Genomic DNA, 25,145 nt, shown 5'->3' on the forward strand with positions numbered 1-25,145 from the left:
GTGTGCTTGCCCGTGTAAAACTCACCCATTGTACAAAAGTGCCTGGGTTAGTTCCTGGTAGGCAGCAGATGCACTAACTGCACCCTCAACCCTAATCCTGACCGGTTAGGCTGAGTACCCTGCTAGGAACAACCTCAGGCACCTTTCTCCCATCGCAATAACTCACCACCATGATTTACCAGTTTACTAGTATGTCTCACACAGTGTGCATCCCAAATTCCACCATCAGAACAATATGCGGCCTAGTTTTTCTAGGCAATTCTGTGTGTGTGGTCCACACATGTGACTGCGCTAAAACAGTATTACAAAAGGTAAACAGAAAAAATATATCCTGGATAGAGGTGGGAAATATATCAAATATTCACAATATTATCGCAATGACTTTGTTGGTAATGTAAAATTCAGCAAAATTGTGAATATCCCAAAGATTTAGTCACTATTTTTCATATAGAACGCACCATATATTCATTTTACGATCATTCTGGGCTGCAAAATGAATACAAAAAATAAAAAATAATAATAAAAAAAAAACATAAAAATATTAAACCACAAAAGGCTGCGATTAAATTACACTACATGGTATGTGAGAACACGCGCAGGGCTCGTGATATGCAGTTTTTAGCTCTCTCAGATCGGTTTGCATATATTGTGAAAGCAAAGTGCTGCAGGTTCACACATTTGCACAATTCCAAATATTTGTATATGCCACAAGTTAAAGTAATGTGAAATGTGACACAGTATCACTGAAAACAGTTGACAGCGTTTCACCAGATTTGTAATGGGGAAAATTTATAAATTTCACACATACAGCCTTCTCCAAAAAATTTACTGCAATTTTGACATTGCAAAATGGGCATTTTGTAGTTATTTTGCAGTCAAGTACCCTAACCCACAAAAAATGTATCATCAATTACTTGTAAATTAAAATGCAAGTTAAAAATAATAAGTATTACACATTCTTGAAATTTATATTTTGTTTCATTAACAAACTTTACCAAGAATGGTTTCAAAATAAACCATTTTCAACAAACTAAACATATATATTTACAAATAACAGTAAAAAACATTTGTACTCACTTAGAGCTTACATAGAAACCAATGCTGACTGCATTCGAATAATGCACATATATAAACTCTGAGTCTATACATAAAGGCGATTCCATTCTTATAATTGACAGTATATTAACATATTCATGATTTTATTCAGAAAAACAATTGATGAAAGTTGGCATTTTACAAAATGCACTCTGCCCATGTTTAGAGATATCACAAACATACACACATACTATTATGATAAGATTCAAAGCTTCTCATACCACTTTGCACTTTCTTTCGACTCTAAAAGATCAAAATATTACAATTACTGCCACACAAAAGCACACATTAAAAACAACATGATATCTCCTCTCATCCAACTCCTCAATGACACATATCCTCACCACCATACAGTAAACTCAGTTGTAACTGAGATTTGGTGAGAGATAAAGAGCAAAAAGTACAGTACAATTCATTGTGTTCACGGCAGGCAAATGCGCAAAGGAAAATTCATTTTCAATTTTCGAGAAGTGTTTTTAATAGTCCACTAGTTACATTTTTTTTTAAAAGAAACTAAAAAATTCAAAGGTTTTCTTGCACAAAGACATTGTCTGTTCCAACACTGATCATGGCAGTGGTCCATTAACTGGCCTATCGCCATCCTACATGCAGACAAAAACAAGCTGACAGTCAAAACAACAGGGGAAAGGCATTAAAAAAAAGCAGAGAGAGAGAAAAAATTAAGATAAGAAACGACTGGCTGAGCTGGGCATGCAGGCTAATTTTTTTTATGGCCTCTGCAGCTCTGCTGTGGAACAGTTAAGTGATTTCACTAATGTAGTACATCACTACTTTCTGGAGCCAGTTTTCAGAGCTAAATAAACTCTACAGAAGTTAAATGGAGAAATGCAGTCTCAAACTTCAGACTAAGGCCACATCTCAGGATCTTGTGCTACAGAAAGACACACATGACATCAGACTGTTTATCCACAGAATAAAAAATAATTTCGCAATGGCCTCCAAAGGTCTCCAACACAATGTAGCCTAATAACTGAAAATAAAGACTTACAGCCTGTCCCACTCACTACTTATGAAACACAGCCATTTAGCCAAAACTCGACTGAACTGTCAATGCGATTGGCATCCTTTGAATAGAGTAATGAGATAATGATAACAAAAACGAATCTCACAAACAGCCAATCAGAAGGCCCGTTGGCTAACTGTGCACACAACCTGTTCGTCCTGCACGCCGCATGGATTCAATTCTTAGCTAAATGTCTCGATCACATCGTCATGCCTCTTACTTTGAATAATTAGGGAGAAATAACAGCATGATAATTCTGTCAGTGCCAACCTGGTGCTAAACAGGAACAGCACCTCACCAAAGCTCTTCAAGTAAAGATTCAAAAGGCCTGATAACCAGTCTCAACTCTCTTATTAAATGCAGAGCATTCACTTGCATTTTTGCTCAGAAAGACAGAATGATACACTACCTCATTACACAGAGAATGTGAAAAAGCACCACAATCCTGTTGCTTAAGATATATCTCCTCGCAAGGCCAAAACATAAAATCATGTCCAGGCCTTACTATTCTGAATCATTCACAGAAAGGTTGATTTTGGGAAGTGAAACATTCTTTCATCTCACTGTCATTTACACAGAATGCACAGACTAGTTTTAAATGCACAATCAAATCCATGCCCTGTGCCGCTGATATTAATTATCCTTCTGTGTGCAGGAAGAATAGGTTTTGTCTGCATGCATGGATGCATCATTATGCATAATTGCTTCATCAAATTGTGGCTAACCTTGTTTATGCTTCAAAAGAAATGCAATCTAATGGCTGTATCCTCACGTGAACGCATGTAATATCTATGGTTGTATTTAGGGATGCTCCAATCAGGATTTTTACAGACGATACAGATCACCAATCTTCTTGTCACTTGATTGGATAATAGCGATCCTGATATAATAATTTCACCTTTTATCAAGATCTCTGTCATAACTAGCTATATGTAAGCTTTATTTCTGCACACTTTTACTATTACCGGTAATACAATTTTCATCTCCCCAGCAAAATCACTCAGCCTAGTTGTGCAGACAAAAAAGTTTTAAAAAGTCTTATTAAAAAAGCTTTTTTATATATGTACAAGACTTTTAAAAATATATAGGCTAACTAAATATTCTCTATATTAAGATCAAATAAAAAAAATGAAGCTTGGTGTCATACCGAAGACAAACCGATAATAAATAAACTGCAATAATACTTAATGTGACATTTTTGGTTATTTATTTATTGTCATTATTTCATATACTGTCATTTTTATTATTCCTCATTTTATTTTTGCATTATTATATACATTACTATATTATCATACCTTAATATTGTATAAAATATTATATTTATCCATTCCTTCCCTACCTTTTCGTTTATTTGGATGATTATATTAATAGTTAATTTTTCACTTGATGCTGCTTGAACTTTAATGAGGGGGAACACATGCTCTCTCGTGAGGGCAAGAAATAATAGGAAAGCGGAGAAACAGCGCATGTTTCTGTACTCTACGGTTGCTACTATTGTTAATGACATTTAATCGGGAGATAATTAATAAAGATGTTTGAATTACACCACATCTTGTAACTTGCATCTTGGAACAGCCCTAGGGAAAGGAGAGGGGAGTGAGGAGCGAGAGAGAAAGAGAGCGAGGGGAAAAAAAAACTTGTCGGCTCCCAGACACGCTGCTCACTCTGTCCCTATCCAGCTTGTCCACCTCCATCCACGATGCCAGGCGATGGCACTGGTCTCACTCAGCCGTCCCTTTCGGTAGCCTGCTGACGAACCCATTGTGTCTCACCAGATAGTGTGTCCTTAGTAGAGCATTCTTGAGCCAGCATCGAGGACTCCAGGACAGCGTGATCTCCCTCCAAATTCCCCGGGTTTGACAAAACACGTAGAAATGTATTGTTGCACAATAAGGCTGCTTTTCAGGGAGAGGGCTGGAAATATCACTCTGGACCCCACTCACCCAGCCCATTACCATTTTGAACTGTTGCCTTCTAGATGGTGCTACAGAACCATTAGGCACAGGAACAGTTTTTTCCCTAAGGCTATCTATCTCATTTACCGTTAAAACTGCCCCATTGAGCAATAATTACATGTAATACACAACTTAAGTCTATATATATGTATCCAACATGCCAAACCTCTTCTTATCATATTTAGTAAACCTTATCCTGTTTTTTTTAGTCAAGTTTTAGTTGACTAAAAGTTTGGGCATTTTAGTCTTATCTTAATCAAAGAAAACCCTCAGTATTTTAGTCACATTTAGTCACATTCAGACAGATGCAACATCAATAAATCCAAGTGTTGCACTATAAGTAAATCATTGCTATGATTTTATCTTAACACAAACCCAGAGTATCCAGAAAAAGAAAACTCTACACAATCAAAACTAGGTGGTATTATACTCACAAAGTAAGTACTTTATGCAAGTTATGCAGGCATACAGTGCATCCGGAAAGTGTTCACAACGCTTCACTTTTTCCACATTTTGTTATGTTACAGCCTTATTCCAAAATTGATTAAATTCATTATTTTCCTCAAAATTCTACAAACAATACCCCGTAATGACAACGTGAAAGCAGTTTGTTTGAAATCTTTGCAAATGTATTAAAATCACATGTATTCACAGCCTTTGCTCTATACTTTGTTGAAGCACCTCTGTTACCAATTACAACCAAGTCGTTTTGAGTATGAAACTACAAGCTTGGCACACCCATTTTTGGGCAGGGCCTCTCAAGCTCCATCAGTGCACAGCCATTTTCAGATCTCTCCAGAGATGTTCAATAAGGTTCAAGTCTGGGCTCTGGCTGGGCCACTCAAGGACATTCACAGAGTTGTGTGCTTAGGGTTGTGTCACCCCAGTATGAGGTCCAGAGAACTCTGGAGCAGGTTTTCATCAAGGATGTCTCTGTACATTGCTGCATTCATCTTTACCTCGATCCTGACTAGTCTCCCAGTTCCTGCCACTGAAAAACCTCCCCACAGCATGATGCTGCCACCACCATGCTTCACTCTAGGGATGGTATTGGCCAGGTAATGAGCGGTGCCTGGATTCCTCCAAACATGAAGTTTGCCATTCAGGCTAAAGAGTTCAATATTTGTTTAATCAGACCAGAGAATTTTGTTTCTAATGGTCTGAGAGTCTTTTAGGTGCCTTTTGGCAAACTCCAGGAGGGCTGTCATGTGCCTTTTACGGAGGAGTGGCTTCCGTCTGGCCACTCTACCATACATGCCTCTGGAGTGCTGCAGAGGGTTGTTCTTCTGGAAGGTTCTCCTCTCTCCACAGATAAACGCTGGAGCTCTGTCAGATTGACCATCGGGTTCTTGGTCACCTCCCAGACTAAGGCCCTTCTTTCCCAATCTCTCCGTTTGGCTGGGCGGCCAGCTCTAGCAAGAGTCCTGGTGGTTCCAAACTTCTTCCATTTATGGAAGATGTAGGCCACTGTGCTCATTGGGACCTTCAATGCAATGTTTCTGTACCCTTCCCCAGATCTGTGCCTCGAAACAATCCTGTCTCGGAGGTCTACAGACAATTCCTTGGACTTCATGGCTTGGTTTGTGCTCTGACATGCACTGTTAACTGTGGGACCTTATATAGACAGGTGTGTGCCTTTCCAAATCAAGTCCAATGAACTGAATTTACCACAGGTGGACTCCAATCAAGTTGTAGAAACATCTCAAGGATTATCAGTGGAAACAGGATGCACCTGAGCTCAATTTTGAGTGTCATGGCAAAGGCTGTGAATACTTATGTACTTTTTTTTTTTTTTTATAAATTTGCAAAGATTTCAAACAAACTTCTTTCACGTTGTCATTATGGGGTGTTTTTTTTAGAATTTTGAGGAAATTAATGAATTTAATCAATTTTGGAATAAGGCTGTAACATAACAAAATGTGGAAAAAGTGAAGAGCTGTGAATACTTTCCGGATGCACTGTATTTCTGCAGACACCTTTTTTGAGGTATGTTTTTGTAGGCAATTAGTTTTTATAACATATTCAAATTCATTTTGATGACAATGTGAAGGACAAATAAACAGCACTGTCAACAAATACATGCCAAATACTTAAGTCATTGGTCTATACTCAATCCTATGCTCATTTTCAGCTCATTCACTACAATATGCTAGCCTATTAGCTTAATGAGTTTGGTTTAGCTATAAAACACAGCCTATATAATGTTACACCACCGCCTTAATATAGCTTATTAAGTTGTCTAATATAGTTGTCACTATTTGTCTTAATATAGCTTAAAAAAAAAACAACCTAACATTACCACCAAGAGGTTCCTTGGTCAACCTACCTCAAATTGTGGTTAGCCTTCATATCTTCTCTGTCTCCCAAGTCCAACTGTTGCAGCCATTATTTAACGAACTATTATAAACTACTTGAAATGTACTCCTCACTGTGCTTGCTTAGTCCTGATATCCTGCACACAGCGCAAGAGAAAAAAAAAAACGGACTATAATATTTTGTCTCCTCTTTTTTTTTTTTTCAACAAAAATAAGGAGAGATTTAGTCTCGACTTTTTCGTCAACAATTGCCTGTTGATATAGTCCCGGTTAGTGTTTAATAATGTCGGTGCAGTCATTTTTCGTCATAGTTTTTGTAAACTAAATTAACACTACTTCAACAACCTTGCATCTGTATATAACAGATTTGTATTTGAATATATATATATCTGTTATATACACTGGAAGCTTCTGTCACTAAGACAAATTCCTTGTATGTGTAAGCATACTTGGCAATAAATTAATTCTGATTCTGAAATGGCCAAATACTCTTCAAAATTATGTGAATATACCGGCCTTGATTATGTATTAATGCAAGCACTAGGGCTGGCAATACATAGAGATTTTTCAATTCCGTCTATATTGTGGTATGTAAATGTGTGTGCACATGATGCTCCACATGAGACTGATAGTAAGAGAGACAAAAAAATAAAAAAAATAAACTTTGAGAAACACACAGAACACGGGATGACTCCGAAGCAAGTCAAACCACAGGTGGATTTTTTTCTGCAATTAAAAGGTTCAGTTTTCTCACATTCTTGGATACGAGCGCTATTCCTGCATGCAGGAGAAAGAAAGAGAACTTCAGGTTCTATTCACTTTACATTGCGAGAGAAAATGAGGAAGAGCATATAAAATGCTAGTTCTCCGTGGTGTGAAACTGACCCAACGCTTTAAGCCCCACTTGCATTAGTAACTGTTGCTGATGCCATCAAGCTTTCCTACAGGCATCTGTACTTCAGCAAATACAGAGAGAGAAGGTATCGTGATCGAGTAAATTACCTCAGGAATTATTAAATAGCACCTTTGTCAACAGCACATTTATATGTATTAGGCTATAAAACAGTAGCTGCCAAAAAGGTTTCCAGCATCCAATGAAAGGCTAAATCCAAAACAAATAAATCCAAGCTTCATTCTTTGCTTAGATTGAAAAAATTATGCAGAGTAGATAAAACTATTTAAATGTAATTTTTATTGATTATTGTTCATTGATAAAACAAATTTCATTATAATTGTCATAACATTAGGCTATTTTGGACATCGTTTAAAACAAAAAGGATTTTTTTCCCCATAAGTTTTTGAATCACTTTCCATCAAAATGTGTATGATATATCATCATATACATCGTTATCAACCCAAAATGTCAAGAATATCACTATATAATGTTTTTCTTATATCCTGACAAACATGTCATAACACAAACCCAGAAGACAAATGGCTGGGGCCAAAAAGATGGCATAACATAAAAAAATAGCACTAAATGAAAATAAATTGGAGAGGCAGAAGGCTATATACCCATCCAGAAGGAAAGGGAATTGCTGTGTCTCCACAACATAGAATCAGAGAGGCTGGTTGAAGTTATCCTGAAGGACAGGGGCTCGCACAGTCTGATTTCAGCAGCACAATGGCAGGATTTTCTCTGTGTTGGCATCCTCTCTCTTTCATCAGCAGACCTGTTTGATCTCTCTTTCTAAAAAGCACTGACCCTAATTCAGCGGGTAGCATGCATTCACAGGGCAATTCATAATGCCGCAGAGGAGGAAATAGGCCACCTCTCCGAGGACTGCATCACATCTCAATGAAGAGTGTTTTGTATTTGGTTGTGTTGATGCACACACTACACGACTGATCACAGATTAGGTGCATCAATTAATAGGGCTGCCCCTGACCACAGATTTTCCTAGTCGACTAGTAGGCATTAGTTTAAGCCATTGGTCGACTAGTTGTCACACGTTTATGATATTATTTTAAGAGATGCCGGGAAGATATGCGCATGTATGACATGCAGTTTGTACGGAGGCGTGCAGTCTCGAGGAACACGTGCATGTTAAAGGTTCTCACTCTTTCTTTGTGTCTGTCTTTTTTGCAAGAACAGTATCGCCTATGAGTGCTGCAAATGACCTCAGACATCTCAAATCAGGAAGTGCTTTGAGTTCAGTTCACTTTATTTCCACAGAGCAGTTCATTGTGACCACAACTCTACAGCCTATACCATCTGTGATTAAAACATAATAAAATACAAAAACACTTTCACTTCGAACCATGATTTATATTTCAGTGATTATTATCATCAATATAATTATTATTTTTACATTTATGATTGTTTTTATGTCTTCATTTGTGTAATTATCCACCTTCATGTTTAGACAGATACTTGCCTGATGGTAAATCTAAAGGTGGTTACTATATCTATATCTATATATACACATACACACTGTATATATATAGATATATATATATATATTATTCTTTTGATCACTTCATTATTTTAACTGCTTTTTTATTTTGTTTGGAGTGCAATTTGAATTTAGAAATGTATTTGTAGAGCGAAGGAGGGTGGGACCAGGCTGGAACAATGCATGCCGGGTCCCCAATCAGCCCGATGGGGCGCACCCGGGGGATAAAGGCGGCCGGTGACGACGGTTCCGGAGAGAGAGAGAATGACATGGAGCTGCTCTGTGTTTATGTTTGTGTGTTTTTCGTTCAGTTTATTATTAAAACTATTATTTATATTGCCAAGCCGGTTCTCGCCGCCTCCTCACCCACTAACGGCTTTACAATATTGTTAAAGTCAATAAAGTTTTTTGTTTTTTTAAATAAATACATTTTCAATGCAAAATCACTAAAGCAAGAATATTCACCGATCCCTCAGCCCAGGGGTTGCTGATATAACTGGATATTGTGATATATATTTCCTGGCCAACAAAATACCCAAAATACCAGAATATGTAGACTTAACCCTAACCCTGCTTAACTAAAATGATCCCATAGTACCACCTAGCATCCAACCAATGGTAATACTGTTGTTCGTAAGTGGGGTTTATTCTGCGATCAACCAACCTATCAAAACTTGGTCGACCAAGACTCTTCTCATTGACTAACATTTGGTCGAATATTAGGGGGCAGCCTTATCAATTACATGTCCATTTGTCCCTGAATGAAGCTACGAAAAGCTTCCCAAAATTCCTTCACAAACATAAGCACAGGACAGTTTAATCGTGATATATCACCAACAACATGAATGAAAGGGCTTGCGCCAATTTATGCGTTCTGTCCAAAAGTCAAGCTCCATTGTGCATTTGCTTCACTGCAGATTTAAATTGTAATCTAAAATTGATGTTGTTGATACAGCTATTAATATCATACCTGACACATTTGAAAATGGGTGATCAAAAAAGGACTTCATATTACCAGGTATCAGCAGTTTCAACTCATGGCAAGCCGCTTAGGCAGGAAAAATCCTCACAATACTATGACTGGATCATTTGAATAAACAAGGCTTAATTCAACAAGGTTTTTCTTCTAAAACATTGTCAGTGCATTGGTAATATCTTGCAGTGTTGTTTCTCTCATATTTTCATCAACAATGTTCAAATTAAAATAGTTTAATTACCCTCATGATCCAGTCTTTGTTAACAGAATCAAACAACACCTCAAACATTTTTGTCAGTAATTTAGTTGACAAAATGAACACCACATTCTGGACATGTATTCAGTGTGGCTGGAAACATCATAACGCAAGATCACCTCAAAAACCGGACAGTGTTGCTTTTTTCTTGTCGAAAAAAAAAATTAAAAGCATCTGACAATTAAAAAGATTTCAACAAAGGTAGGACTAAATTATTGAATTATTTAGTTATATCACTGGACGGTTAGATTACATATTGGAGTTTAGCAATATAAAAAAAGTATAACAACAGTAATGAGCAACTAGAAAGAGGTATAACAACAAAACGGCAAAAAAGATGTACAACAACAAAAAGAGGAATCTTACAGCGACAAAAAACAACAAATAATTATATAATATATAGTTATAGTAAAAAAAGGTATAATAACACTACTAGTTGTTATTTTTTGTGGATTTTTTGTTGAAAATTCCCATCCCTACAAATAAATAGTAAATACTTTTGAGCTCAGAGAGATAATGTTTTAAATTGACTAGGCAGTAATGTTTTGACTTCAAACCAACTGAGAAGTCGACCACTGGAATGTAGTATCTTAGAATGCAGTGTTTTTTGTTTCACTAATGCAAAAACATTACAGGGATGACAAAAACACTAAACCTTTTCTTGATAAGTACATTCAGACAAAACACATCTATTCTCAGTTTTAAGAGGGCAATTCATTCTACTCAACGATATCCTTTAGCAAGGCATGTGTTCTTGTGTCTGACTTTGAGACCCATAGAGTTTCAAAGGAACCTTGAAGATCCAGTCATTCCAGCTGCCATTCGTCAATAAATCAATACCCCTGAAACCAAGAGGAGAAATCTGATCTTTTCATTTGGCAGTCCCTATGACAGGAACATTACACCTGCTTATAGTCTCTAAATGAATCTCCGTAACCAGCCAATAAGCATTAAGATACAGAGCAACAACTTTGTAAACAGCATTCAGTTACTTTCAACCATTCATACCAGAAAAAGCCTGACTGATGAATGATAAACAAACTGCACTTCAGGCCTGTGAAAGAGTGAACCTAACGTCTTGGCAAGGTATTATTATAGCGAAAGCTTTAGCTATACTCTGTTTCCTGAAGTTGAGAATATGTTTTGAGATATTTTGCATTGTAGTGTCTCAAGCAAATAGGAAGGTTTTCACACAAATCAACGTGTCAGCATTAGCTAATACTCATGAATGGAGCTTTAAATATGTGATCTTTATATTTGAAATAAAATATTTGGTGCTGGGTTCCAACTAACTGCAAATAAGAAGTGGACTTTCCCAACTAGTTGAAAAAAAGGAAAATATAAAAAAAAATGGTTAATATATTTAATAATATAAAACATTTTAATATTCAGATTAAGGCTGGGTATTGATACAGATTTCCAGATTCAATTCCAATTCACAAGCTCTCAATTCAATATAATTTCATATTGGTGTATCTCAGATATAATGTCCCTTTTATATATAACATGTTGTAACAATTAAAGATGGCAATGGAGGAAGCTGGGGCCGACTTGAAAAATACATAGACATTTAACAACACGTATACATGTATAAAGAAACAAAAATACGCACTGCTTTTCAGCCACCTACGTCAAATCATAAAAAACACAAGAATGCGGACAAGCTACGAGCATCTCTCTCCCATCAGCCACTGTCTCCTCCTTAAATACTCCCACCTCATCTCGCTAAGATGCTCTGACCAGACAATGCTCGGCTCTGCCCTGCTCACCACACGTGCTAAAAACCGGTACTGTCTCTTTAAGGAAACCCAGCATTTCTGTAAAGAGCGCATGTTAATGAGAGAGACTCGAAAGTCTTTATCCCATCTGTGCTATGCCTGATTAGAATGAAATGTTTCTTTTTTTTAATCAACAACTGAATGTAAATTAAGAGAGAAATTTTTCACTGATAAATTAGTTGGGTAGATCTCTTGACACACAAAGAACAACTTTTACTCCCAACAAGCCGTAAAAGGATATTGGTGCTGATTACTCCACCACTATACTACACAATTAATTTACTGGTGAGTGAAATGTAAACATTTACCAGCCAAATGACAAGTTTAATAGGTTGCAAATGCAAGTGATTTCCTCTCATTGCAGTGGAGGGTTGCACACATAGAAAAAGATTAATCTTGGGATTTAAGAATCGGTATTGAGATTGTTCAAATGAAGATTGTGATGCATCGAGAAATCAATATTTTTTACCTGCACCTAATTCAGAACATTGTAATGTAATTTTACTCTCTGCACTTTTGTCCGAGTAAATTACTTTGTGTATGTGTGTAAACAAGCAAACAAGAACCTTAAACAAAAAAAAGTTCAATTGTTATTTGTATGAAAAATATCTGTTTGACAAGTCATCGCCAGCCAGTCAAAATTGCATAAATTGCTTATGCCCCGTTTCAAATGTTTACAAATCTTGAGAAAGATCACTGGGAAAAAGTCATAACCTGCTCCAAGTTGTAAAATATGCACTGTTGTATAAGGATTCATGTCTGGAAAACATCTAGGTTCCGTATGTAACCTTCGTTCCCTGATGGAGGTATCAAGACTTTGTGTAACCTAGACATTCCCCGCCTGTCGCTCTCTCAACGGTGTGTCGGAGGAGCGACACTCGGGGTCCAATTTAAATCACGTGTTCTACTGACATAGGAGCGGGCAGGTATTTTACGTGCACAGGCTACCAGCTGTGTCAGACTGCACGTACCGTTCCCCAATAAAGTCATTGAATCCTTCTGGTTACCCTAGACAAGGGAACAAGGTGACGCTTGCCAACCTGGGAACGGGCCGGGCCTGGCTGGGCCTCTTTTCTCTCTATGTTTCTCTGCATAGAGCAATAAACGGCCGGGGCCCTTACATGCATCAAGGGAAGGGGGTCCTACCCAGTTTACCCTGCAGAGACCACACCTGCCCGGAAGGGGAGGTAAGAGTGGTAAATACGTCACATGGGTTTTTAGGCGACATGTGGAAAGTGGCGCGGTGGTAGATCCAGCTTCAAGGAGGGGGGAGTTGCTACAACACGGCGACCGGAGGGCAGCCGGGGACTGCCTAAGGGAGACGCGGGTCCACTTTTGTAAGGAGATCGTACCGCGGATAATACACATAGGGGAGTCCGCGTAGGAGTCCTTGACCTGTGAAGCACCTATTCCAGTACAGGGTAGATTAAGTACCAGTAGTGGACTGGGTCGGTAAGTTTCTTCGCTGAACTGCAGACCCAAAAGGGCTAGGGAGGAATCATCCAGGGATCCTAGTGAGTGGGATCTCCTGGGAGAGAAAGCGCACAGTTTTACCTCTGCCGAGGGAAAGGGTGCTGGGAGAAAGTGATCCACCCGGCCAGTTCGTCAGCATGCCACCGAGTTCTACCGGCTCGGACCTGAGAAGACACAGGATGAAACCGACTCAACCCGGAGATTGTAAAATCTTGCAAAAGGTATTAGGTGTTGCCCAACCCGCAGCTCTGCAAATGTCCGCCAGGGAGGTACCCCTGGCCAGTGCCCACGAGGATGCAACACTTCTTGTTGAGTGTGCTTGGACCTGCAGGGGGCTCGGCCTGGGTGTGATAGGCCAATGAAATGGTGTCACGATCCAGTGGGAAAGCCACTGTTTGGAGACAGCATTCCCTTTCCGCTGTCCACCAAAGCAGACAAAGAGCTGCTCAGAGCATCTAAAGCTCCTATTTGCAGTCCATATAGGTGAGCAAAGCACATACCGGACACAGCAACGAAGGGGCTGGGTCTGCCTCCTCCCAGGGCAGTGCTTGCAGGTTCACTACCTGGTCTCTAAATGGTGTGGTAGGAACCTTGGTCGCGTAGCCCGGTCGCGGTCTTAGGATCACATGTGTGTCTGCCGGACCGAACTCCAGGCAAGTGTCGCTGACAAAGAACGCTTGCAGGTCCCCGACCCTCTTGATGGAGGCGAGCACGATCAGCAGGGCAATGTGGGGGGCGGCTGGAGTGGCTTGCTATCTATTGAAAGCGAGCCGCGACAGCAATGTTGCCAAGGTCATGCCCTCGCAGTGAGAGCATGAACCATCCACATACGCAGCCTCTGTGTGAGCGCTGCCCAGACACACGAGACAACGCCTGTGGCCGTCTGAAGTGGAGAGCACTCTACCGCATCCAGGAACTACACAGGGGTGGAAAGGCATCTTTAAAAAGATACGTCCTGAAACTCAGCTATGTATTGCTTTTAGTGAAATATACTCTTTTAGAGAAATCACTCTTTTAAATAACTCTTTAGAGTTTGTTTCTGCGCTGCCGAAGCGCCGGGGAAATTGCACTGCCGTGCAAAGAAGGAGAAATAGCCGCTGTAATGCGCCTTCAATCCAACAGCATGCAAGCGTCAGAGGAATACAGGAACAGGTGTGATTCGTAGCAAACAGCATGCACAACCATCGGCTCTGAAGAATATTTCTGAATGAACTCGTAGTATTTCCTCGCCTTTATACCCGTATGTCCGGGGCGGGTATGCAAATACTGTCTTCCAACTTCTCATTGGCCTTGTTTCATAGATCAAAGGCATATTCGCCGCTCAAGAGAGACCCCTAGTGTCGCTTCTCCGACACAACGTCGAGAGAGCGACAGACAGGGAACAGGAACTAATTATTTAAATATATCTTAAATGAACAAAGTCATTTCAATTTTCAATCCCATTAGGGTGTCTTCAATAACAGTTGAATCTGTATCATGTCAGTAAATCTCTTCCTGAAACTGCATGGCGGAAATTCACTGGAGTGACTGTTTGATTGACACATAGTTTGTTGCCATATCTTGATGCCTGGCTAAAGAAGGTCTGTGCCAAAATTAGACAGCAAAAGATACCATACTGATATCAAAGATAAAAATGGGAATGCAAGCTGGTGACAGCACAGGGCTTTTTTGGCTATTATGCACACTACAGAGAAACTCCGCACTGTCGCCCTGGAGACCTTGCAAAGATTAAATGTTTTAGTTCAAAGCACTGTTTTGAAACTTGAGAGCAGGGTGTCCAACGGAGGAAAGTTTGAGCCACTGATGGTGGCAAGAACAATCAGACATACGCGAACACGGATTTCTTCACTTTGGTAAGAGACATTGAAAATGAAAACTGGTGGATATATCATAGTGCAATAGAAAAGTTACCAATTTGGAATTTCACATTTGTAACAATTTCCTGGTGTTGCCAAAAAATATCTGGGCAAATATATTGTCTTTATTTATTGGTTTAGTAGAACGTTTTGGGCTATTATGACTATGACTCAGTATACACTGCCAGTCTGTAAAGATAGAAACAATATTAGAAGTAGGAATCCAATACCTGAATCCGTATCGTCTCCGATGCTGATGTTTTTAACCGGATCGGTACAAGTAGAGCATGGCACTAGCAACACCAAGATCGTGGGTTAGATTCCCAAGAAACACACAAACTGATCAAGTGCATACATTGAATGAACTGTAAGTCACTTTGGATAAAAGCATCTTCCAAATGCATAAATGTAAATGCAAATGTATCTTTTACTCTCTTGTTTCTCATTTATCAGCATTAGACTTGCTCAATGGCTCTACCCTTGCGATAAGCAAAGACTGCAATGTGCTGTGTGCATTTGTGGGCTGGTAATGGATTACTATTATGGATAATGTCATAGTTCCAGAAGGTTAGTATATCAAGTTTATATTATTTAACAGTGATACACCAAAATGAAAATTCTTGGCTAACAGGTGTCAATGCACCCAAGATGCATTGTGAATGGATCGTGAGCAGATCACTCAAACCACATTTGGAGTTGGTAAAGGACGGATTCTGACCATATTCAAAGGTGTAAATGCAAATGCATTTTCGATGATGAGGTTACGCTACAGTCATTCGTTGTAATAGCACTATGTTGTGTTGTGTGTTCTTGCCCTCTTCTGTTAACTCTGCCATTACAATGTGAAAAACACAACCAACACTGCTGCCTTGCCATCTTGTTACATGAACAAATGAACAATATCCCATAAATTATTCCACTGGAATATCACATCGCTCACATCTCTCCTGTTTTCGAATCATGTGCATCACACGTAAAACTAGGCTTCACTCACGCACTTCAGATGAAGCATATTTAGTCAAGCACTGACACAAGACAAATATCATTACATTTGCTTTAGTGACCAGAAATGTATCTTTGGCTGCTGCCAAAAAAATGTTCAATGAAGGAAAATCTCAGACTGTTAAAGTGATAGAAAGTTGGGATGCACAATATATTGGCGGCTGATATATTATGGCCGATAACCATAAAAATACAAATATTAATACCATCTCGCAGATAATGCAATTAGAGGACATTTTTTCACCAATAATTTGTTGCAGTTTATTTGCTTGCGCCTAAAAATTCTCTGACTGCCTGCAGATACTTTCAGGAATGGACTTAGTCAGCTGCAAGAGACATAACATGTCTGTGTGAGAGAAAACCAAGCCCATGTCGCTCTATGAGGATCATTTAAAACTCTCTGCACCATATTGTTACATTGTTTTGGGGCTGGTTTTAATCAGTATCATCTGCTGTAAGTAACAACATCCCTGTAAAGGGATCAATGGAAAGGAGGAGGCGAGAAACGGCTTGATGATATAAACAATATTTTACTTACCAACTTAAACAAAAGACAAACACACACATATGACGGACATGTCTGTAAACGATCTCTCTCTCCTGCACGATCCTCTGCAGTCGACCTTTATCCCTCTCGGGAGGCTTGATTAGCCTAATTAGCCGCCCTCCGCCCTGCCACATTCCTCCCTCGTTCTCTCAGGCTGGGGCGCCCCCAGCATGACGTACACCCCCCCCCTTTCCCTGGGGGCCCATGTGCCCTAAGCCCCGTCTGCTGGCAGGTCATCCCCGTCTACCTGGACGAGGGAGGGGACAAGGGGAGGGAAACAGAAATAATTAAACTGGGGGGGTACTTCCTGTAACAGTGTAGTACCCCCCAAAAAAACAAAAAAAAACAGAGCGGCAGTGAGAGAGAGAAGAGGGAGAGATGAAAAAAAAAACTCTTACTCACCAGTTCTCCGATACGCCGTAGCTTGTTCCTCGGCCACTCCTCCACCCTCTATCGGACGACAGCCGCGCCTCTCCGGGCGGATCAGAGGCAGACCTCCAGCCCCTGGCGGATGGAACGCCCCGCCGCGTTCTCTGGGAACAGAAGGGGTCTCCCGCCCCTGGCAGCGGTTCTCCCGCTCCAGGCGGTCAGCAGCGAGCCCCTCCCAGCTTGCGGTCGGCGGTCTCAAACCCCGCCGCGTTTCAGCGGCTGGTAGGGGACTCCTCCGCCCCTGGCAGCGGCCCTGACCGCTCCAGGCGGTCGGTTAGGAGCCCGTTCTCTCCTCGTGGTCGGCAGCCATTGTCCTCTTTCAGGCGGCTGGGCTCCTCGTCCCCCGGCAGATGGCCGCGGCTGCTCCATTGGGGTGGACGGTAGTGGAAAGAACTACGGCGTATCCCTCCTCCTTCCTGGGTTTCCGGCACCAGCGTAAAGGGATCAATGGAAAGGAGGCCGCGAGAACCGGCTTGATGATATAAATAATATTTTAATTACCAACTTAAACAAAAGACAAACACACACATGTGACGGACATGTCCGTAAACGATCTCTCTCTCCCACACGATCCTCTGCAGTCCACCTTTATCCCTCTCGGGAGGCTTGATTAGCCTAATACGGGACCGGGTGTGTAGGATCATGACACAGCCTCGCCCTCCCCCCGCCACAATCCCATTTCCCATATTCTGTTTATGTTTCATGAGGCAGTAAAACAAAAAGTAACAAAAACATGTTTGCATGTTACGTGGGAACAATTTCGAAATAATTTTCACTTATTTAATGAAACAAACAGAATGTGGGAAATAGCACATTGTTAATTACAGCAAAGAACGGCGATTAAAACAAGCCCAAACCTTGAAATAATTCTTACGGAGTGACTCAAGATGGCTAAAAAAAACTAGTTTGTGAGTAAAACGAATGTGCTTGTTGTATATTCCAGAGAGACTTTTCAATAAAAAAAAGATGAAACATTCAGACTCCCTGATTCCCCCATTATTTTATTATATTAGGATTTGCAAACAACATTAAATCTGTTGAGCTCTGGTATTTATGTTATCCAAATTCCATCTCAGTATGTTTGCTGGCATAAGCAAACACTTCCAAAAGCAAAATCTCAAATATCGTCAATAGGCTAAATAAAGCCAGAAGCCAAAATAGTTTTTGTGAAAAGGCTCAATGAGACACAGAAACAATCACAGAAGATCCACCAACTAATCCTGGATGAGTGGCAATTGCTGGCTTCAGTTCTTAAAGACCCCATTAAATCACTTGATGAATGCAATTTTCATTCCAGTGTTGACATATTTCCTATCGTAACATGAGGCTGGGGTGGGACATATCGAAACACTTTGGTTTATGTCACAGTCTGGTGAAAACATGATTTGCTTCTTGCTATTGCTAGTTTGTTGCAATTGGCATTAGTCTTATTCTAAAGAGCACTTTATTGGACAATGGGCAGTGTGTTTCTTCAGAAAGATAATAAACCCTGAAATCAACACCATTCAGTCGACTTTCGACAGGCACCATCCGCAGTCAGAAATGTTTTCATCAATTCAAGCGTGAACGCATTTCCCTCTAGCGCTGCTGATAGCTTGTTGTGCATGCAACCTCCAAAACCAGGAAGGTTGTTCTCATTGGAACTAGGAAGTAATAGCGCTCACATAAACAATAGTAAGTACAATTTGGAGGTTGTATTTTCACACAATTTGGAGGCTGTTACATTTTCACTCCACTGATGTTTAGGATTAGGGTTGGGGTTTTGATTAGAGTATATGGATAAAAAAATATGCACTCCTGTTGACTGCATTACATAATTTATAACTAAAAATTCAGCTCGCTTATGGCACCATCCTGTGGACATTTCAACTGGATACTGGAGCTCACAAGTGCCCATACATTAAGCAACACTTCCGGCTTCAGCCTCTGAGGGGCAGCGTTTGAAGTTTTGGTAAGAGACCGATTTCAGCAGCAAAACTTTAGACATAATGTTGCCGAATCCACAGTGTCTGGAACAAAACTGAACAAGGTTAATGTTCCTTGAGCAGAAAGACTACATTTTAAATTACATATATCTGCTAAAAGTTAAAATTATTAACCTTTTATAAAACACCTACATAATGAGCAAAAAGCAAATAGAAATAACCTAAAATCCACAAAGCCTTGACTTTTGGTTTTCATTTATCTGACAAGGTCTTGTCATTACAGTGCTAAAAAGCAAGCTGTTGTGTCTTGGGATTGTTATTATTGTAATCTTCAGTTGACATGCCCACAGGGACATGGACAGCTCCAGGTGCGGGTCCAAGGAGAGGTCACTGCTAATTAATTCAGATCTGCATCAGAGCACTGACAAACCCTGGCATCTAAACATCCAAAAGTAACTTTGTGGCAGATGGTTTGTCACCATCGCTACAGACAAAGAGTCCACCATAAATCAAAAACAATTACTAGAGCCTTTAGACTTGTGACCTCCTAAGATAGAAAAAAAAAAACTAACTTTTTTGTAAATTTCATTGAAGAAAAACACAACTTGGGGTGGGTGAGCATTCAATTGAGGGAACTCAGAGGTTGAGAAAGGTGTGGGAAAAAGCCTAAGTGGTGAGGACAATGCAAGCTCTATCATTTCAGCTCTTGAGGAACATCTGGATGTCCTGCATATCAAGGGAGCAGAATGCAATCACTCTGATGCTTCTCACTCACCCCAGGCAGATGGCTGGCATCATTCTCGAGCAATCAGTGCCAGTGTCAAGTGCCAGCAGCTGATCAAAGAACATTGGGCAGCCTGTGGCATTAGGGACCACACCAGCAAGAGAGAGAGAGAATAAATAACTCTGTTTTTAAGAACAAAGTGTGAAAATAAGGGTCAATATAGCACAGTACAACACAGTTCCAAATACATCATAGATTTAAAAGTAATAGTTTTTAAAGTGCTTAAAAAGGTCAATGGAAGAAATCTACAATAAATATCTGACACTTTACACCAGAATGGACCAATGGGATTTAACTGATGGCTTTTATTGGCTGAATGTGCATATAAATAATGAATATATTCAGTCTTTAATCATTAATGTATGAGTCTCAATCCATAGTATAACAGGTCTATGCCCTCAGAAAGAGGTTCACTGGTGCAGAACAGAGAGCTGATGGCTTTTGCTTCTTTGACAGTTATTCTGAAATTCAATTCAGCAGTCTTAGGGAAGCTTACAACAGCAAATGAGTTTGCTCCGAACAAATAATGAATAACTTACCCAATATAAAAAAATTTACAAACCTGATTTTGTTAAACTGTGTTTTTGGGACAAGCAAATACTTTGAGGAAAGACTGTGTCAATAAACTTGGAAAAGATCCATAAAAGGGACAGTAAAGGGCATAATGCAAATTTTTGAGACACTAGCCCAACAAAGAGAACCATCCTATCTGTCAGGTTGAAAACTCTAGCTGTTTTATTAAGGGCTCAGATAAAATGGGACCCAGAAACTCTTGTCAATGACATGAACACCTCTGACAGGTCTCTTGAACTCAAACAACATTGGGAATAAAGTCTGGAAAGAGTGATTTGGCAAAGCAAGCCAGAACATTTCACCCTTAATGAAGCAGTTTTTAACAGAGATAGAAGATGACATCAGTGGTGGTCTAACAATTAAATTTCCCTTACAGCGCCTTAAGTGTTTGGTTGGTATACATGGCATGGCTCTTCAGTGGTTCGCCTCTTGCATAAAGATAGAGCTTTTCAGATTAGAACAGGAAATTGTTCCTCATCCCCTGCTCCTATTACTTGCTGTGTTCCCCAAGGCTCAATTATAGGTCCTCTATATGGTTCACTCTATATACACTGTATGCTCCTTTTGGGCTCTACTTACAGAAACACAACATCTCATGCAATTCTTGCTCTGATAGTGTCTGTGTTCTAACCTCCAGGCCAGGACGTGCTACTCCCTCTATCCCCTGGCTGTTGAAAAGACTTTGTGATCACCAAACCAAACTGAGGGCTGCAGAGAAAAAGTGGCACATGTCAAAAGACCCTGCTGACCTATGTAAGTATCAATCACTTATCTCCTCTATTTCTGCTAGAGTTTCTGCTGCTAAAACTGATTATTACCAGAACAAGATCAGTAACACTTCAGATTCCTGTAAACTATTGTAAACTTTCTCATCTCCTTTTTATCCTCCACCACCACATCCCAAACTTCTCTGATTCACATTTTTTACTGACAAGGTGGTGAGCATCAGCAGCCAGTTTTCTACACCAAACACCCACAGCTACTCTCTTCAAACATCCCATCCTGTTTTCCTCTTTCTCTCTGAGACTGAGGTCTCCAAAGTGCTCCTACTACCTGTCAAATTTGCCCTATCCCCTCATGCAAGCTGCCTCTCCATCGATCTTACCTGCACTCACACATATTATTAACGCATCTCTCACAACTGGAAACCTGGGTATCACTGGAACTGCAGTTGGATGGTTTGAGTCATATCTCACTGGCAGATTATTCAAGGTCTCCTGAAAAGTAGAGGTGTCCAAGACACACCAGTTGACCACTGGGGTTCCTCGAGGATCAGTGGACTGGTCATTGAGGCGCATGGCTATTCCGTTCACTGCTATACAGATGAAATGCAACTCTACCTGTCATTCCAGCCTGATGACCCTACTGTCTCAGCTTGTATCTCTGCCTGCCTCTCTGACATTTCGGCCTGGATGAAGGAATGACACCTTCAGCTCAACCTTGCCAAGACTCCTTGGGATCCCAGACAACACATCTTTTGACCAAAACCTCACTATTCATCTTGGTTCAACTACACTTGTAACATGTATGTGCTGGACAGAATAACCCAGGAGCAGATGTAACAGTTCCAAAAATGTTTATTATAAAGTCAGTAATTTGCCATTGCGCAGAGTACAGAGTAGTGTGTTCGTCAGTGGAGTGTGAGCATCGTGGAAGTCAGGAGGAGCTTGGTAGAATCCTTCGTAGAAACTGTATATGATAACTCTATATTAATTATGACAACGCATGTCAATTCACCTGAAGTCCCAATGTAGCTGCATGCCCTTTGCTTTGTATGGTAATGTAAAAATACGGTGATGTGTTCACAATGCAAATAAAACACGAGTGCCACTGAACCTCTGAAAACACATTGAATCACTCAAGCGTACCAACGGATTTTCTTTTGCCTGTTCTTCACAATATAATAAGGCGTGTTTGTTCAAGTGCAAATCTTGTTTGTCTGAAGGAATTTCTTTCCATATGTCACTCCGAGAAGTCTTACAGGTGGAAAAGATGACCAAAATGATCCCCCACTGCACAAGAAGTACCCGCATTTGGTGTGGCAGAGTGATTATTTATTACCCTGTTCACAATTATTGGATAATATTTTTTTTATATATAATTTTGTAAAGAATGCGCTAACAAAGAGCAATTGTTAGCCGATTAAATATTTTAGAGCTAATGGGCTTTTTAGATTTTATTATTTTTATTAACTTTTCCAGGCCTAGAAATCACAATTTTTAAATTTAAGATTTTTAGGTTTCCATGGCATGCAATCCCTGTGCAAAAAATTAAATGAACCCAATGCTCAGAGACTAATATAAGTCAAGCGTAAAAAGCATAAAGTGTATCTCCATAACAGTACATGTGTGCATAACACATTTAATTACAGATGCTATACCTCTGACTGCTTTTAGTAATATAGTAGTTAGTAGTTAAAGGCCCACAAAAATTTTAACTCAAAAGTCTAGATGTCAAATCAGAGTTACTAAAATAACATTGCTCAAAGAACAGCACATTCTAATTTGTTCAAACCGATACATAATTTAATACTGTCATAGGCCTAATAAATGAGATCATAAGAATGACTGGCCAAAAAAAACTGTATTTACTAGTAACAGGAAACTTGTATACTTTTCAACCCTAAGTTTTGAAATACTGCCTTAACCAAGATCAAACCTGCAATCTAGCTTTGTTATTAGCCCATTCATAACTTATCTGATAGCCTAACATAGAGCTTGACCTTGTCTGACCCAATGCCTACATCCCAATTCAATTAATGTGAGTGATTATTTTACAGTGCACCCTGTTTGAAGTAAAGCCTTTCTGTTCATATCACTCAATTTTCCAAAGGCTAAAAAATAGAGCTGCACCGATTGCAATTTCCTTGGACGATTTCGATTTCCGATTTTTTTTTATTCCGATTTTCTTTCTAAGAACTATTATTGACCACATATACAAACAAAATCTAACTTTCTTCAATGCTAAATTTGATTTTCATAATAAAATAAATTATTAAACATTACAATTTCCCCCAAACTGCACTAAGTTACAGGATCTTCTCTCACTTCTCACACAACTCTCAAAATAAAGTGCTCTGTGACTGGAAAGAGGTAGAAATAACAATTAACTGCAAATGAGTTGCTTTATATAACAGATGTCATTTTCCACTATTTTTATAAATGGACCTTTTTCTCTTTATTACTCGTCTAACAAAACAATTCCAAAGATCTGAAAAACTGAAGTGTCCAATACGCTCAACTTACGTTAGATGTCCAAATATCAGTTGTAAAACTGAGCACTGCTTCGGGAACGGCTTGCATACCTGTCAACACTCCCGTTTTTCCCGGGAGTCTCCCGTTTTGTTATTTCTCCCAAAAAAACTCCTGTAATTTGTATGGCCCAAACCACGTTATATGAATAATCACATCAATATATTATTCCAAGGTGGTCCAGTTGCCAGATCTTGACTGAAACCCATCCTACTCACACAAACGACACATCATACAAATTACAAATCATTTGTGTCCTCAACCTGGCAACCTACAACCCAGTTGCGCTGTTGATATCTGCGCAGGCAGTAGACGCAGGATGTTAAATCAAGCATCACTGGTAGAGGGGAGGAGAAGACTCAGCTGGTGCTCCGGTGATAAAAACTAAATATAAATGTACATTTAACAACAGCTGGATGGAAGAATTGAATTTCATATCCTGAAGCCATATCGACAATGCCCATGCCATTTGCATGTGTGTCGCACTGATTTTAATATCGGACACGGTGTGAAAAATTACATAAAATCACAACGGCACAATTTCTATAGTATTTAGCCTGCCTCTGCCATCCAGCACCCCCCTCTCCCGGATTTGTGTACCCAAATGTTGACAGATAACAGGCTGCATGTGTAACATGACACGAGATTAAACAACTCAGGCAACGCGACGTCAGAAAGTACCTCATTCTCTGTATCGAGGAAATGTATCAGATTTCTGATACCTCTGTCCTCAACTATGGGAGAACAGCTGGTCATCCAGGGCCATGAATTCCATAATTTTCCTCATAATTGCTTTGGTCTTTTCGCTGCTCATACCAAGGAATGATAGGAGAGGCTGCTGACTTGTGGCTGGCTCTGAGCTCTGGCTAGCTTTAGCCGCTTTCCCTTTTTAGCTTCTTTTTTAAAATGGGCATTTTCAGCTGGGTGATGGTGTTTTAAATGTCTAATTAGGTTTGTTGTTCCGAAAGTTATTGTGGTGGTTCCCCCACGGTATACTTTGACCTTAAAATTATTACACATTTCGAACTTTATGTATTCTTCACTCACAGTGAAGATCTTCCACGCCAATGACATGTTTACGTGCGGCTGTGACGTTATTGCCTGCGCCGCTGGCAACAAAACGGACCGGCTTGGAATCGGTAAGACGTGAGGCTGACCGGCCGGTTACCGGTCCGGGCCGAGCATGCGGAAAATCGGCTAATTCCGGTTCCTGGCCGGTCGATCGGTGCATCTCTACTAAAAACAATCAGAACTTCATAGCAACTGCACAAGAAAGCCCAGGCAACCACCCACAATGCCAAAACATGGTGATGGTTAGATTTGCTTGGGCAAGTACCACTCATATTTTATTCAGAAAACATAAAAAATTAGGCTAGTTACATAGTAAAATAGGTAAAGCAGCTTTGGGTAACTGTTCGTTGATTAAAGGCATCAGCACACCAAACGAATCGAAACAATGGATTCCAAATGAGCCATTCTCACCTGGAGTGAACATTCACACCGAATAGTC

This window comes from Xyrauchen texanus, chromosome 34, assembly GCF_025860055.1.
Source record: "Xyrauchen texanus isolate HMW12.3.18 chromosome 34, RBS_HiC_50CHRs, whole genome shotgun sequence".
NCBI classification, from domain to species: domain Eukaryota; kingdom Metazoa; phylum Chordata; class Actinopteri; order Cypriniformes; family Catostomidae; genus Xyrauchen; species Xyrauchen texanus.